This window comes from Miscanthus floridulus, chromosome 9 (assembly GCF_019320115.1).
Source record: "Miscanthus floridulus cultivar M001 chromosome 9, ASM1932011v1, whole genome shotgun sequence".
In the NCBI taxonomy this organism is placed as follows: domain Eukaryota; kingdom Viridiplantae; phylum Streptophyta; class Magnoliopsida; order Poales; family Poaceae; genus Miscanthus; species Miscanthus floridulus.
In genome coordinates, this window is record NC_089588.1 from 72,803,730 (window position 1) to 72,817,387 (window position 13,658).

The following is a 13,658-nucleotide window of genomic DNA, read 5'->3' on the forward strand; positions in this document are numbered from 1 at the left end:
AAAACCCACAGAAAAATTGCGCGATTTTTCTGTGCGTGTCAATACACACAGAAAAATTAACATTATTCTGTCGGTCTCTTCAAAACTCACAGAAAAACTATATACACGCACAGAAAAACTATATATAGGAAAAAAAAACACAAGTCGCTGATTTACGGTCCAGACTTGTCTCCTCCGGTGGGAAGATAGCAGTAACGCGTAAATGGGAGCCGCGTCTAACGGACCCGAAAAAATGATTGATTTCAGCTGATCGACAACTTGAGTCCGGAATCGAGCCCGTCACCTCCCTTGGTCTCGCGTCCGTCTCTCTCTCTCTCTCTCCACCTCGCTTCTCCCCTGCATCTCTCTCCTCAAGCGAATAGTTCTCCCCTGCCCTCGACCTACGTTGCCCTGCCCTGGTCACCGCCGGTGCGCTCCATGACGCCGACGCCACTCGTGTCGCCTGCAGCTCCGCGTCGATGCCTGATTCATTAGGGTTTCGCCTCCCTCTAGATCTGGCTGTGGCACCACTTCCCTCCTCCAGATCTAGCCAGAGCCGCCTCCTCCCTTACCTCGGTGCAGATCCATGGTGGCCGTGGTTAGATCAAGAGGCCGCGCATGAGGTGGAGTCGCAAGGACCATGACGGTCCCCTCCCTCACCCATGCCGGCTACGACTGGCAGAGACTGGAGCCACCGGAAGCCTGCTCATCCATGGAGGCATCCCTAGTAGCTGCGGCGGAGTGGCCGTCGGAGGCACCGACGTGAGCTCCTTCGCCGCCAGGAGCCTCAACTACATCGGCGTGCCCGAGAATCACGTCACCTCTCAAGCTCTGCCCATGCCTGGTGAGAAGCAAGCAGGTATGTCTTCGATTCCTTCGTAGCTCTCCCTCCATCTGAAGTATTGCCTTGCTTCGGGCTTCCTTTTCAGTTTGCCCACCACTGTTGGGAGGAACGTCCCTTTGGATCTGTGTTGAATACATGTGTGGCTGTGGCAATGGATTCCATAGATATGCACGACACAAAGAAAATTAAACTGTGTTCAGTACTATAATGTATGGCTCTAAATCTGTTAAACAATTTGCTAATTTGATCTGTTATGAAGTCTGAACTTTCAAGGAATTTAGTGATTTGGCAAGCTTGTGTCCCACGTATGTTACCTTGGTTGACTTAAAAGCAGTGTGAATAATGGTTTGGATATGCGTGAAGTGTTCTCACATCCTGATCCTGCATCATGTCATTATTTTATTCGATTTGTTATGGATGTGCTTGTCTGGGTAAGAAGAATGCGTCTTCTCATGCCTAGCTCAACACAGATAACTATATTATTAAAATGTGAATATGCTGTCTGAGGGAAGATTGTCATCCATGCTCAGGTATCTTGAGTGACTACTTCCATGTTCAGTATCTTGAGTGACTAATAATGTTCGACAAGGCTTGTCGTATACTTTATTATGTTATATATCAGTGATGCTACTTTCAGTTTCAGTAATGGTTGTGGTTGCATTTTGGTTGTGTTTGGTTCATTTGGTAGAGCTGGGCGCAGTTTATGACACCCCCTAGGATGTTCCTGAAGATGTAATGCTCATCATTTATGATGTTTCCGTTATCATTTTTCTTCCATGCTTTATGAACCTTTTGTCCCTGTTGCAGGTTAAAGTAAACAAAAGATATGCTGGAGCTTCAAACTGGACCGTTAAGGTTAGTTGCAAATGCAATGTGCCTTTGCACCCATCAATCAGCATCAGTGCCGTGCTTGATTCCTATGTATTTAAAATCTGGTAGGAATATGCTGAGACTGTAAAGAATGATTTTGGTAGCATTGACATCCTTGTACACTCTCTCGCCAATGGTCCTGAGGTTAATTTGCCATCAAAATCTTTATATGTGTTGTTTCATTGCCACCATCAGGAGCATTTAGTTGACCTTCCCTTTTGTCATCACAAAGGTAATTTGATTGGTTTGAGTGATTTGATTGGTCAGTGCCTCCGAGTTAAGGTCTGCTGTTCAAATGTGTAATTTTGCGTGCTAATCTACGCTGACTGTTTAAGACTGAGACTTTGAGTACTATAAGTGGGTCCTAACTCTAGTAGAACTGTTAATACCTGCGCCTTGTCATCATGTTTTGTTCAGCGCTCGTGACCTGTTTTTTTTCTTCTTATTATTATTTTGAGATATCATCACTACTCTGTGCTAGTATATAACTGATCTGTTCCTTTGCACTGCCTTACTTTCTCGAGCCTTCTTGTGCTGATTATTTGTTGAAGGCAATGCTTAATTCAATATATTTGTAAAAGCTGGGTCCTTTAGATGGTGCTTTTGTTGTAACATAGGAGTAATTGTTGTTTCTCCTCTTTTTTCAAGAAATAAACCCCCATCTCAATAAGATCCATTTGTTTCTTAATTTCCAGGCTGAAAGTGCTACTGCTGTGCTCAACTGCAGTGGTGTGATACTGGGATCCTTGCCAATAAGGTAAAACTCTAATCTTTTGACGCTTTGCAGTGATATAGAGGAGCTGGGAGTTATTTCTCACCAGGTATGCGCCCACCCCTTTGTTCTCCCTTTGACAATTATTGTCTAGTAACAGTTATTTCTCAATCTATCTTGGGTTAGCGTTTCACATTACTTAATTCTCTGTTGTACTGAAATGCTATGTATGTGCAGCACTAGCATTTTGTTCCCAACTTGAGTTCATTGCTGTGCCATTTTCCCATGAGCTGCCTTTCTGAATATTTTGCTCTCCAACTTAAGTATTATACAACACCTCAGAATATCTAATTAACCCAATCAAACTAGAATAGACACTGATCCTAAACAAGGCAAGATCTACCAATCCCCAGAAGTCCTTGGGTGGGGAATAAATGTCCCTGTGGTGTTGCTGCAGTCAAAACTGCTGACTTAACCATTAATATTAAAACATGCTTGGTTGACAAACCTGCACAACTTGATTGAAGGCTCACCCTTTGATACCTTCCGTGTGTTTTTTACCCAAGAGGTTGCATCTGATTCAACTTGCCTAACTTTTGCTCACCCTTTCTAGTTTCTTTAGTTCTTTACTCTGATTTGGCAAATAGAACCATGTTAGGTCTTTGCTCCAATTTTTAGTGGAGTTACAAGTAACAAGAGGGCATGTCTTATGGATGAGAATAAGAAGAGTAAGATACTTATTTGATAAATGAATATATTGAATGATACTTAACTTTGATAAATATGATGGTATACAATTACTTGAGATATTTGACATGCAAGGTAGCTGATGCTAAAGTTACCCTTCTGTGCAGAATCCAGCTTGGACAACCAGCTACTGTTAAAGTTGCAGCCAAATGAGGTTAGTATGCCATATACCAAATTTGGTACACGTATCTGCGTTATTTCTTTTGAGTAATATCCCTGTTATGCTTTCTTTGAAAAAGATATATAAGTAGTTTCATATGCAGCACAGACACATAAATATTGACGATGAAATGTGACTTCTGCATATGCATTATATTTCAATGATAATTGTTTAGGTGCTGCTGTTGAAAGTACTTTGGTTAAGCACCAAAACTTGCTAAGCTATGTCAAGTTCTAATGTGTAGGTGCTTTAGTTTGAACACATCCAATTTATCTTTAGCTTGGATTGGGAGTATGTTCGTTTGCAAAATTATTGTAAAAAAATGAAGCCTGAAGTTATCAGTAATCAATGACATTCATATTGGATTTTGCTAGCTAGAAAGTTTTCTTGAAACTGATTAGTAAGCTTACGTGGAAAAGATTTACTGATCTAGGGACAAATTGATAGTAGTGCCTCCACTGGTTATTGCTTATTCAACCATTAAATGCTCACGAAAATGCATGCATACCTGGCATAAGCTCCTGGCATGTGTTTGTATTTTAGAAAAGAAAAAATCATGGATGTGTGGATCACAGTACTTTCTCTAGTCGTGTAGACATGCAGTGATGTTTTCCTTGACACAATTTTTTCTTGTGCACATATAACAAAACTAAGAGTCAGCGGAAGCTTCACTCACTGTTTCTTTCCTTGCTCACTGTTTATCTGCACTTTGCTATTTTTCCAGCGCATGGATGTTGGGTTCAGGCCGTAGGGTCTGGGAGGGATGCGTCCTTGAGGTCACACCCCTGCATGTTGGAGCAGCGCTTGCCTGCCTCCACCATTCGCGTACCTTGTGACTTTTTTTGTTTTGTACTACTCTCGAGTGGCTATGATGAATCAAGTTTCCATTAGAGAACTTCTGCACTTTAGCACCTTATGAGCTGGTACTTGGGATATTTTGTTCTGTTTGCTGCTTAACTAGGATGGCTTGTACCAGTACAAGCAACCAGTTCTGTGGCCAGTTCAATTCCCATTAGAGAGAGAGAATTAAATTAAGCTCCAGGTGAAATTAAGTTGCAATTGTCATGCTGATAATGGGTAAATCTGAGCCATTTCTCGAGTTCTTTTGCTCTTGTTCTTTTGCTCCAGGTGAAATACTGTTAACCCAGGAATCCTGTAGTGCATCAGTGTTATCCTATGGACTTTCATTTGATTTCCCTGTATTCCATGTGTCTAATTCTTTTGGGACTTTCAGATACTCATCAGACTCCATCTTATCTTTCTCACCCCAACTGGATCCTACATTAGACTTGGCATTTGGTCTTCTAATTCCATCTCCAGCATTTCCAGTTACCATCTGCCTTCTTTTTGCCCCTGGCATTTCCAGTTGCTGGGATGCTCCCAATTGCCATGGCCATCATCAGACTTCTTCTCCCAGGCACCATCACCTCCATTTCCTTTTCTTTTGTCCCATGTATTTTTTGATTTGCCCCATGGGTCATTTTTATTTGATGCCTCAGGAGTGCTGGACTTCTTCTCCCCATGGGACATTTTAAAGCATGGTTTGGTCAGCCAGGAATCATGATCCATGTTGATTTGGCTAACTGAATTGCAAAACTATGTTCAATTGTGGTTGTGAAAATGTAGAATTCACTAGTTTATTAGTTTGTGGTACTTTTAGAAAAGTATTGTGGCACTATAAGTGAGGTAGCAGTAGCAACCTTCAATGTCTGCATGGGTGGCGGCCCGAGGTTTAGGCGGGTTTTTGAGAGCTGGAGGCTCCGACTGTGATCAGGGGAGCCATGTCGTCTCTTAGCAGGGAGCTGGTTTTCCTCATCCTGCAGTTCCTCGATGAGGAGAAGTTCAAGGAGATGGTGCACAAGACAGTACTCGCCATGATCATGAATGGGGTTTTTGGAGCCTTTCTTTGCTGGGTGAGCTGGGATTTCTGATGCTTTTTGCGGTTGCCCGTGCAGGCTGGAGCAGGAGTCGGGCTTCTACTTCAACATGAAGCACTTCGAGGACCTCGTGCAGGGCGGCGAGTGGGACGAGGTGGAGAGGTACCTCAGCGGCTTCACCATGCTGGAGGACAACCGCTACTCCATGAAGATCTTCTTTGACATCCGCAAGCAGAAGTACCTCGAGGCCCTTGATAGGCTCTAATCTGTTAGCTTTAGTTTTAGGTATAATATGACTCAATGATGCATGCTGGTACTTTACTCATCTTGACTGAGACTTGAACTTTGAGATGAGATGGTAATGCTTTTGAATGTATTGATGCCAGATCATTTGAACATCATCTATATGTAGCCCGGATGTCATTAATGAATGTGTTGAACATTTGGATCTTTATATGTATGCTATCTATTATATTTTTTTAATCTGGGCGAAATGAATTTTTCTGTGAGTTCACCTAGACCGACAGAAAAAAAACATGTGTTTTTCTGTGCGTTTATTTCTTTTTTCTGTGTGTATTAACACACAGAAAAATTAGTTTTAATCTGGGCGAACATAATTTTTCTGTGCGTGCAAGACCCACAGAAAAATTGTTTCTGACGGTGAACCCACAGAAAAATTGGATTTTTCTGTCATTATATTTCTGTGGGTATTTTTCTGAGGGTACACCGTCAGAAAAATATTTTTCTGACGGTATTCGAATTTTTCCGTGGGTTTTCGCACCGTCAGAAAAAATTGAGATTCCAGTAGTGCATAGATCGCCGGCGGCAGTGCCATGGCTCCGCTCAGGATGAGACGAGAGACGGTGCTAACGCCAACTGACTAGGGCACGGGCGATAGTTTGCTCATGGAAAAAGAAAGGAACTAGGGCAACAGCTCGCTATGTATAGATGGAGAGTTGGAGACACGTACGGCATGATAAAACTAGTGTCCTGGGTACTATCCGTGTGGCATACAAAGAAGATTAATATGATTTTTCTGTGCTAGCAGCGTTGGTAGCTATTTAAGGGGAGGAGCAGCTTGCGTGGCACGCCAATTGGGGAGAGAACTGGGCGGCTATGGACTCCAGTGGCGGGGAAGTGTCCGGCTCGGACACGAGCCGGAGGAAGGGGGAGGTCCTGACATGCGGGACTAGGCTGTCGGTGGGATAGGAGACGTGGGGCTGGCTACCAGAGACAGAGGAAGAGGAGCGGCTCAGCTGGGCTGCGCCTTGCTTTGCTGGGCCGCGCGAGGAAACAAGGGGAGTGGTTGAGCTTGGTGGGCCGCCAAGAAAAAGGGGCACTGCGGCTCTGCTGGCCTTGCTGAGCCGGCCCAAGGCGCTCCATGCGAGGAGGAAAAGAGAGGCGTGCTGTGGGGAAAGAATGGAAGCGGCCCAGTGGTGCGAGTGAGACCAAGCGGGCCAGAACTGAGAGAGGGAGGAAGAGAGAGGTAATTTCCTTTTCTTTTTTTTTCTGAATTCTATTTTCAAATCCATTTTCAAAAACATTTTAAATAAATTTGAATTTTGGATCAAACCACTCATCACAATAAACAAAATGCAATGGCATGAATGCATAAAAATGTTGCTAAACCTTATATTTGATTTTAAATTTTAAATAAGTTATCATTTTTCTAAATTTAAATGCTCACAAAATACATAATTAAATCAAATTCACCTATTTCAAAATCATGCAAATTTTAGGGTGTTACAATTCAATCCCCTTAAGATGAATCTCGTCCTCGAGATTCAGAACACGTCGACTAGGAGATAGGGATACTTCGTCTTTGGATTCCTCTTTACTTCCTCATGTAGCTCCATCGTCTTGATAAGGATTCCACTTTACTTTGCATACCTCTTAATCTTACTCCAAGTAACTTGTCGAACTGATTCCAAGATTCTGACAGATAATCCAAACAATACTCAGGTAACTCCAATCACTAGGCCACTTTTTCTTTTTAGTCCAGAATATCAATTCTCTTTCTTAAAATATTCACCTTCCAACGGAGCCTAACAAATCTCTTGGTCAGAAGAAGATTCTACTTTCAATCTTCAAAACATCAAAGATTCTGGTTAAGTTGCTCGAACCTTGAATACAATTCATAGTCCTTGGTGTCATCCGAACCTTCTTAGCATAATTCTCCGTTGCTAAGGGCATCATCGGCCATGACTTTGCTCCTCGAAGTGATAGCACTTTTCCAAGTCATAATCAATTTCATTCCAACAAGGATATCACAAGCTCAATACCATCTTAGTAAAGATGTCCTGTAGATTCTTGTGATCCTCCTAGATGTCACTTTTACTCCTAAAAAGATAGTACTTCCATGCTTCACAATGGATAACTCCAGATAACAAGTTAGGTAGTTCATCTCACGCTTCCTTAGTTGACTTAATGAACAAGCCACTACATTTCTTCTTGTATAAGAACACATCCCACACCTTGACAAGGTGCATCCTAGTGGATATCAAGCTCTTGTCCAGATCTGACAAAGCTAATACTTAGGTTTTACTTCAACCTCTCTTTTTTTACTCCTTCAAAAAATTAGCTGAGGTCTCTTGATCCAAACTTAAAACCTTCTCAAGTAGCACTATCAATATCTTGATGATCTTGAATAAACTTCCCTTTAACCTCTAACCAAACCTCATTATTGAAAACTCTGAGTTTCTCTCTCACATCCTTGAGTACCACCTTTCTCATCAGATTAACCAATTCTTCCAAGTGAGAGCTAGAGAGCATAACTGAACTTCATATGGCACCTTGAGCATTCGAACCCTTCTTATTTGGATAGTTTGCATAGGCATGATTGTCTATCTTATTGATCTCCTCCAAATGTGTTTGTTCCTCTAAAGGTTTCAATCCTAGGACCTATGGGTTATGGGCCCACCATGCTTCCGCTGCGCAAACTAGAACATATGATACTTCATCTTGCAAATTCTTCAACTAGGCTACCCCCTTAAGAAAAGATAAGTAGGGGACACCAAAGTATCACTTGCATCTCCTTCCAGATGAACTAATTAGTATCAATACATTCTGACATCACAATGATACTCTTGTATATGGATAAGAACAAGAAATCTGAAATTCCTTACGAGTAGAAGAACAATAGCACAGTAAAACAGTTGTAACTCTAATTACATTAATCCAATGAAGTTATAGATTATACCATTGGAAAGCTTATCAAATCCTCCACAACTTCCTTATAGAACACGTTTCCAGATTCTGCAGTTTAGGTAGTCGAAACTAGCACACAACAGAAACTGCTCCCAGTTTCAAACAGCATAGATGCATCATCTTGTGATTTTCATAAATCAATAACCATAATAGCTATCAAGGTGATTCTTGTGGTCACAAAAATATATCGAAGTCTACTATTGTCCATAATTTTCTCATGATTTCAGATCATCCAAAATCAATGATATAAGCCGAAGAGGGCAGGCTGCTTCGAAAAAACAGAATAGAGAAAACAGAAGACAACCAAAACCCGACTATTTATTTCATTAATCCTTATACCTTAGGCCTATGAACTAAATGAAATTATGGGAACACCCTACAAGATCATTGCAATCATTACAAAGATTCAAAACATGCAGAAGCATAATGACAATTCAATAAAGCACTAAAGGTGCACAATTCAATCATTGACTCAACTTGCGATACTATCATCCTCATTGTACTAGGGGTAATAATCCTAAGACTCATCTTTAGATTATGCAAGAAGGTGGTGAGGAATAGTTCTAAAAGTATATCAAATCAAGGAATGAAGATGAGAACAAAGACTTTAAAATAAGCATCAAGGTAGAGATGAATAGCAAGGGTAGAGGTATAGTAGAGAAGAAAATATCAAGGTTCATAGAGCAAGGGTTTTTGTAGCAACTTCTAAACCTAAGAACTACCAGTTTCTACTAGGCTTGCATCTAACGGTCAGCATTGCTCTGATACCACTTTGTAGCTCACGATTTTAAGAACAAAACCAGATACACACCATATATGAGCCTAGGAAGTCAAATCTCATATATAGCTATCAATAAGGGTAATATCAATAGACAATGCTTAAATACATAGTGTATTAGTCTAAATAATATAACCTTAGAGTATAGACAGCAGAAAGACAACTCCGATCTTCAGGCAAAGACTCCAAATCCATAGAGACAATTGACTGGTTGCACAAGCCTATTTCCTCCAAACTCTAGCAATCTGGTACCCATCCAGGATTTTTCCAAAGATTTAAAAAGTAAAGCAAGCATAAGTACATGTCGTACTCAATAAATACAACATGAGGTTCATGAGGCTCAAAAGGCTGACATTGGTTTAACTACGATTAGCTTTTAATGAGTCATGATTTTAGCAATAAGGTGGCAACAAGTTTATTCACAAACCCATACAAACACATGATCAGGTAAACAATAATAATGAATAGCATAAACAGTAATCATTAGTGAGCATCTTCATCATCAGTATCATCAGTGTTCATCATCTATTTTGTAAGGGTTCCAAGGCTGCTCATGACCGTGAGCACGGCTGATATACCAGTTTTACACTCTGCAGAGGTTGTACACTTTCACTGTGAGTCGTGATTTACCCTTTCGCCTGAGGTAGCTAATCTCTTGACCCACTTACAAGGAAGGTTGGCAGGATTCACTATGAAGCCTTTCAAAGGTTCGTCTATAAAATTAGGGCTATTAGATTCACTCAGTAAATAGATGTAGAGCCCCCTTTTCCGATGGCATAATAACGCGCAGCCTATACACAAGGGGACAGAGGCCGCACTATACCCGATTCATCAAGCCATTCTTACATAAATAAAGGTAACCACTAACAAGCTAGAAAAAGGTCCTCATACTAAGCTAAAGCCAGAGCCATATAACCCTCACAGTTGTACTATAAGTATCGAATGATCACTTACAGATAAGTCCTTAGGGAGAGGAATCTAGAGCACCATAAAAATAACCCAATGCTCTAACCCCCTGATTCCATGTTGCAAGAAAGCATCTTTTAGTGTTTATTGCATATACCATTAGTCAAGTTATAAGATCATGGTTGTAGTTGAGCACTAGCATCATACTACCCAATGCAATAACCCAAATGTATCAAAGCACAAGGTATAAAGTACTAGAAAATTCTTAGTGGTAATCAAGGTAGACACATGCAGTATGAATTAAATGATTAAATGTGTATAGGACAAAAGAAAGATCCCATGCTATACTTGCCTTTTACTCTTGCTCATATTTTCCTCATGCTTTGCTTCTGGTCATCACCTTCTGATCTTCAGCGCTCACAAGCGGTTCTCATTCTACTCATAGCAAACACTATGCATAGGCAAACATACAAGCAATAGATAAAACCAACTAAGAACAGTACACCACACAAGATAAAACGACGTACTAAAAGAAAGCTGGTACTACGGTCATGAGATCACAAGAAACACAATAACAGAACTACTGTTAAAAAGGAAACGATTACCGAAAGATTAATATTACAAAAGAAAGAACTACGTGCTTAGTGGGTTTTAATTAATACAAACCATCATTAATTCAGATTAGTCACATCATATTTTAATTCAAAATCGAGTTAGAACTAGTCATATTTATTTATAAATAAACATGTCTCATATTATTTAATTCATTTAAACTTTATTTGGCAAAAATAAATAAACGTGTGACAGCATCTACTCTAATTATTTAGGACACGTGTTTAAACAAAGTAAATCATAATTTGGAAATACATTTATATTAATTAATATTAATATTTATGTATAAAATGTTGAAGTTTAACACTTACATTGCTTCAAAATTGGAAAACTAATTACATGCATATTAATCAAACTAGTATTTTAATTATAAGATTTAGTGATATTTGATATGATAACCGCCATTGCTAGATTACATCGTCACATATATACTCGAGCAAAAACAATAAACTAAAGCTGATTCAAATAAGAGAAAAATGATAAAAGGTATGACCATGGCCCCGTTCGGCTTGCTGAAACTTGGCTGAATTAGCTGAAAAACACTGTTCTGGCTGAATTGTTGTGAGAGAAAAATATTGTTCCGGCTGAAAAAATAAGCTGGATAGTGCGGATTATAAGGTAAGCTGAACGGGGCCCATAACTGCAGAGATTTAATGGGAAACATGGAAGATGCAACGATACATGAATTAGCATTCAGAGAGAGGAAACAAAGACCTGTATGTAAATCCTTGGAGAGCATGCAGGTAGTTTGCACGATCCTGAAAGACATCTTTGAATTCCCAGGACGGCTTCTACTCCGGCTCATAGACGTTTGCTGCCTACTATCCAGGCACGCCATCTTCTCGCATCCACACATGATAGAAGATGGCCGGTGCAGTGAACATAGAACCGTGACGGAGACTACAGACGACAGCCGACTTGGACTTCCGAATACGTGGCGCTCCAATGATACGCAGACGACAACCACGCCGACGGCGCACAGAGGTTTGAGATGGTGATGATTCCCTCCAATCAGGGGCGGATCTAGCGGTGGGGCGGGGGGGCTCAAGCCCCCCCTACCCAAACCGAATCAGTGCAGATTACTGTAGAGCCCCTATGAATTTTTAGGCAAAGTTCTATAGTATAGGGGGGGCTGAGACTTAAGATTGAGCAGCAGTGTTGTTTAGTCCCCCCTAAAATATTTCCTGGATCCGCCGCTGCCTCCAATGGCATCAGGGGTGTGGCACACCGCAGATCGCTGGCGGCGGTGCCATGGCTCCGCTCAGGATGAGACGAGAGACGGTGCTAACGCCATCTGACTAGGGCACGGGCGATAGTTTGCTCGTGGAAAAAGAAAGGAACTAGGGCAGCAGCTTGCTATGTATAGATGGAGAGTTGGAGACACGTACGGCACGATAAACCTGGTGTCCTAGGTACCGTCCGTGTGGCATACAAAGAAGATTACTACGATTTTTCTGTGCTAGCAGCGTTCGTAACTATTTAAGGGGAGGAGCAGCTTGCGTGGCACGCCAATTGGGGAGAGAACGGGGCAGCTGCGGACTCCAGCGGCAGGGAAGTGTCCAGTTCGGACACGAGCCAGAGGAAGGGGGAGGACCTGACATGCGGGCCCGGGCTATCGGCGGGATAGGAGACGCAGGCCCGGCTGCCAGAGACAGAGGAAGAAGAGTGGCTAGGCTGGGCTGCAGCTTGCTTTTCCTGGGCCGTGCGAGGAAACAAGGGGAGCGGTTGAGCTTGGTGGGCCACGAAGAAAAAGGGGCGCTGCGGCTCTACTGGCCTTGCTGAGCCGGCCCAAGGCGCTCCATTGCGGGGAGGAAAAGAGAAGCGGGCCACGGGGAAAGAATGGAAGCGGCCCAATTGTGCGAGTGAGGCTGAGCGGACCAGAAGTGAGAGATGCAGGAAGAGAGAGGTAATTTCCTTTTTTTTCTGAATTCTATTTTTAAATCCATTTTCAAAAACATTTTAAATAAATTTGAATTTTGGATCAAACCACTCATCACAATAAACAAAATGCAATGGCATGAATGCACCAAAATGTTGCTAAACCTTATATTTGATTTTAAATTTTAAATAAGTTATCATTTTTCTAAATTTAAATGCTCACAAAATGCATAATTAAATCAAATTCACCTATTTCAAAATCATGCAAATTTTAGGGTGTTACACCTACGCAACCAGAGCCCGGTGCCGGAGAAGACAAGGGCCACCCAGAGAAGACGACACACCGGTTAGCAAGGACGGCGAGCAGCGGAGGATGTTCAAACAGTGACATGACCTCACATAATCATAGAGATCTATAGGGGAGAGGGAGAGGGAGACTGGAGAGGCAGAGATGGAGGAGAAGAAGGGAGCGGCTCGCCGGCGATAGGCGGATCGAGGTCACCGGAGTCAGGGAGGACAGACGTTAGTCGCTAGCAGAGGAGTCGGAGAGGCGAGACGAGAGAGCGGCGCGGCAGGTGGAGTGGACCGAAATGGACTAGGGTGAGGGGGAGGGCGCCACATCCGCTCGATTATATATGTGGGGGGAGGCCGGAGGCAAGGAGCCTACTGGGCCAGTGGTCCGTTGAGAGGTGGGGAGGCCGGGCCGCTCCCGGGCCAAAGACTAAAGGCTAGGCCGTGCTGGGCTGGCACGCCGCACGGCCTGCTCTACTGGGTCGTGCCAGCCCGGGCCCACACACCACCGGGCCGGGCCGTGATTGGGCCGGGCCAAATTTGTGGGCTTCATGTCAGGCCGCGGGGCCTTGGGCTGCATGAACATTTATACCTGTTGGCCACCTAGCTTTGATGCCTATGCCTAGTTGGATGCCCTCTTCAACTTGCATTTGGTTTGATGCCTATGCCTAGTTGGATGCCCTCTTCAACTTGCATTTGGATGCTGCCTATTTCTTGGTCAAGTTGCTTCAGTGTTTGGACTAATCCGTTCCATATTTTTTAGTTCCACCCCACATTTTTTAGCTAAGAGCAAATAT

At 42.4% G+C, this 13,658-nt stretch overlaps 1 long non-coding RNA gene and 1 pseudogene across 2 annotated transcripts; both read left to right on the forward strand.

Moving 5' to 3' along the window:
* Positions 1-271: 271 nt before the first annotated feature.
* On the forward strand, positions 272-5,168 carry LOC136482136 (uncharacterized). Of its 2 annotated transcripts, none has more exons than XR_010764975.1 (5): positions 272-838; positions 1,631-1,678; positions 2,389-3,133; positions 3,260-3,306; positions 4,037-5,168. It is a non-coding gene; the product is annotated as an uncharacterized lncRNA (long non-coding RNA). The 2 variants fall into 2 exon arrangements; XR_010764976.1 differs by having other exon boundaries at positions 4,812-5,168.
* Positions 5,169-6,570: 1,402 nt separating this feature from the next.
* Positions 6,571-13,658, forward strand: part of LOC136480072 (putative disease resistance protein RGA3) — a 34,172-nt pseudogene continuing 27,084 nt past the window's right edge.